Source organism: Halyomorpha halys, unplaced genomic scaffold (assembly GCF_000696795.3).
Source record: "Halyomorpha halys isolate HHAL.00 unplaced genomic scaffold, Hhal_1.1 Scaffold624.1, whole genome shotgun sequence".
NCBI lineage: Eukaryota > Metazoa > Arthropoda > Insecta > Hemiptera > Pentatomidae > Halyomorpha > Halyomorpha halys.
In genome coordinates, this window is record NW_027106861.1 from 743423 (window position 1) to 747553 (window position 4131).

At 26.0% G+C, this 4131-nt stretch overlaps 1 long non-coding RNA gene across 1 annotated transcript in view; it reads left to right on the forward strand.

Moving 5' to 3' along the window:
• Nucleotides 1-4131, forward strand: part of LOC106684830 (uncharacterized) — a 34936-nt gene that overhangs the window by 26963 nt on the left and 3842 nt on the right. Inside the window, exon 3 of the long non-coding RNA XR_001343743.3 lies at nt 1770-1945. This is a non-coding gene — a long non-coding RNA (uncharacterized lncRNA). The remainder of the gene's footprint in view (nt 1-1769; nt 1946-4131) is intronic.

The window sequence follows — 4131 nt, forward strand, 5'->3', positions numbered from 1 at the left end:
CAGCTAACAGGTTCGTTTTTATTTTCTTTCCCCTTTCTTTATTTTACTCTTTCCCCTTATTTTTTCCACTTTTATCCATTTTCCTTACCCGCGTTACAAGTTTTGTACACTATACTTATAATTTGCCTCTTTATTGTTATTTATCATCTATTATTGTTACATATATTTTCATCCTCTCAATTTTCATTTTCTTTTCATATTTTAATTTTAAACTAATAATAACTAATGTGTTCATACTTCTTTGCATTGTATAACTTTAGTTTTTTAATTATTTTTTTCTTTTTTTATTTCATTTCCTTAATTATGTTATTTTGCCCACTTTTTCAATTACCTATGTATACATTTTATTTCATTTATATTACATTTTATTTTATTTACTGCTTCTCTCATCACTTCATTTTATTAATTCTATTTTGTAAAATTTTTCTGTTTATACTTTCTTTTTATTTTTAAAATTTTTCTATACTTACTGTGGTTGTTATCTTGTTCTGTTTTTAGCCCTGAAGAAGGCTAGAAACTCTAGCCGAAACGTTGGCACATTAAAATAAGTTAATCGTACTTATTTGTGTTTTTCATTGACCGCACCCCCAACCATCTTCTCCTCATTTATTTAGTTCCAAATTTTTGAGTAATTTCAAAATAATTTGAGACAATTTTCCAGGAGAGAAAAATAAATATTGTAATAAAAATAAAATTACAAATGCTCTTTGAACAATACATTAGAATAATTTGGAATAACAAAAAAATAAATCTTAGTAGTAAAAAGATTATCAAAATTTATGCAACTAATTTTCTTGAAACAATTTCCCAGATAATATTAAAATATTAACCTGCCAACAACCCTGATGAGGAAAACAAAAACAAAATTATAACATTTTTTTTTTAATAAAGTATAACAATTAAAATGATTACTTCAACACATTTTTCTAAACTTTCTGCCATCTAGTAGAACTCAATAAAGCTATTTGCAAAGTTCTAACTGACATATTTAGCCAGGATTAAGATTTTATTTGTTTCATGAATGAACAAATCAAATCATTTTATATAATTGATAATGTTCCAAACACTTTTGAGCAGTTTCCAAAAAGAGAAGACTGAAAATATCATATACAAAACAGCAACTAAAAAAAAAAATTGGACAACTCTCTATTTCTGGAAATAATTATTACACATACAAGTTCAATTATCATAATATTAAAAGAAAAAAACTTTAGAATTTAAAGATTGGCAGATGGCAAAAATGTTGACCACTTCAATTGAAAGTTAGATGTTATAAGGGTTTATGCACTTATCAAAAAAATTATATATAAATAAAGAAATTTGAGCACAAGAAAAAAAAGTAAGAAATTTTTGTAGGTAAATTGTACAAATTACCACCAGTATTTATCCTCTAAGCTTTTCATGAGATTGATTCAATTTTGATGTGATGTAGATTAAATTTAAAATAAAAAAGTATTTTCAGAATAAATTCTACATTATTTAAGAGAGAAATCATCCAGAACTCAAATGATTACTTTAAAATAAAAAATAATGTAAAAGGAAATAAATATCTTTCATAACTAGTTTGATAACTTTTACATTTTACACACATTATTGACAAAAAAATCTAGTGATGATAGGAAAACCCAGGAAGTTCATTAAATAATTCATCCATAAGAAAAAAATGAATAGGTCAACTGATATATGCTTAAAATGTGGACTAACATTTAAAACATTTTAACATATTTTTTAATCATGAATACACTGACATTGTCTTCTTTCTGTTTCAGCAATAAAATGGCTTTAAATTTGGGAATTATAATGAATGTACCAAGAAAGGGTCAGCAGCAGGAGCAATGTTGCATTAATAAGGTCACAGCGACGGGAAATCTTGATTAAATCAGGATTTTTTAATCCTCTTCCCATTTCATACATAAGTCTTCTGATTGACATTGGCCTGTTTTAAGTAAGTATAATTTATAGTTATCAATACTCAACAAAATTCATTCTTAATATTAAAGGATCAATAGAATTGATTTATTACTATTAGGTTCCAAAATTTCATCATTTTGAAAGTAATTTAATAAAGAATTTCAAAAAACTTCTTGTTTTATTATAAGCATAATCATAAATTAAAATAATATATTAACATAGATTGATATTAAAGAGGTTTCTGGTTATTGAGAATCCGGAGATGGAAAGGAAACATAGTTTGATAAATTATTGGAAGATCGCTGATTGACTGTGTGTTTATTGTTAATAAATGGAATGTGCTCCAGGTGCGGTAAAAAAAACCCTCAAATAGTGACAACTTAAAACAGTTGTCACTACTAATCAAAACTATTTGAGTTTTTTTTTTTTTTATCGCACCCGGACGATATTCCATTTATTTATAGATTATATTTTAATTATTAAATAACGCAGTACAATTAAGTAGATAAATAAAATGGTTTAATTTAAATCATGGAATATTGTGTGTTAGTATGAAGGTGAGTTATAAAGCCTTATTGACTTTTAATCTATGGATTTAAATAAATTCAGTCACTCAGTTTTAGCAAGGCCAAAACCAACAAGTTGATTATCCAACTATGGCTCTAAACTTATCCTACAACTGTAAGTAAAGCTATTAAACAGGTAATAAAGATGATTGTAAAAACACAAATAAAAAGAACTGAAAAGTTGAGGAGAGAAGAGCAAAGAGAAAGCAGATCTGAAAATACTAGCAGAGTTGGAGCATGGGAGCTAAAGCTAAGATGAGAGGCAGATTGAAGCAAGTGAAGGATATTCAGAAGACACAGATAAGCTCATACATAATATTCAACAGATAATTTTCAGTTTGCAACAAAGTAGAACAGTAAAGCATTTTAAACGATCCTAAATCAGTATTCTCAATTCCATATACTCAGTAAAATTTATAATTATTTTCATGAAGAGAAGATGCTCGGGGGTATAGTCAGTATTGAACACCTCATTATAATTATATCCATTAAATCAGAGTTTTACTTATAATAAATTATTCTCTCCAGTAAAGTTCTCTGGATAAAAGTATGAGTCAAGAATTTAAAGTAAGAATCATATTTCTATTTATAGTCAAGAAACCACATGCATCAGGCCTAATTTCTGTTTTTATGCTGATGTATTTGTTTATGATGTTGGTCTAATGAATAATCCAAACTTTTGACTTCAAGTAAGGAATGCAACATTGTCAGAAAAAAAATTGACCTTGTTTCAGATATAGGCGATTTTCCCTACTTAGTTTTATAATAAAAACAACGTGGTACATTTTCAAAGTAGATTAAGAAGAAAATATCTTAGAGCTTGTAATAACAATAGATATCTCAGAATTAGAATTAATTATTACAAATTACTTATTAAGACAACCAATGAATCAAAATTTATTCGAAAATCATTTTAGAGTTGACTATTGTTGATATTAAAAAGTTTAATATTAAAACTCTAAGATATTTTATTATTAATTTTCATCTAAAAAATCAGAAAACATATAGAATCTATATACCTCACTGAAAATATTAAAGATGTAGTAAATTTCAAATCAGACAAAAAAAAAAAAAAGAAAGGAATAAGTCAACCTCATCTTGACGCAATCAACATAATAAATATTTAACAATGATCAATGTGTGGCTGAAATAGATAATAACAAATGGGGTGGACTCGGGCTAAATCTTTTCAAATAAATTGATGAGCACAGTCTAACATACAGAAGGGCAGGTAGAGGGATGTCTACAAATAAGTATAATTAAAAAATTGAAATAATATAATTAAATAATACATTATGTAAAATATATAAGACAGATTTTACAAATCAAGATAAATCCCTCAGAGATGTGAAGTATAGAATAATTAAAGTAATTACATAAAAATAATAAGCTTTCCTCAATTCATCTAATGATTGTAATTAATATATAATATAATTGAGAATAATATAAATTTACAAGTGAATGAGAAGGTTGATGAAATCTATTTTTTTAACAAATAATTGTAGATAACCCAGATAATGGACGGATGTTCAAAATATTGTCTGGAGATTAAATAAAGACATAAGAAGTAGTGAGGGTTTTTCCTTAAATAGAAAATTAAAGATATTATTTGGACTTTGAGGAAAGGAACAAGAGAATAGAATGAAACAATGTA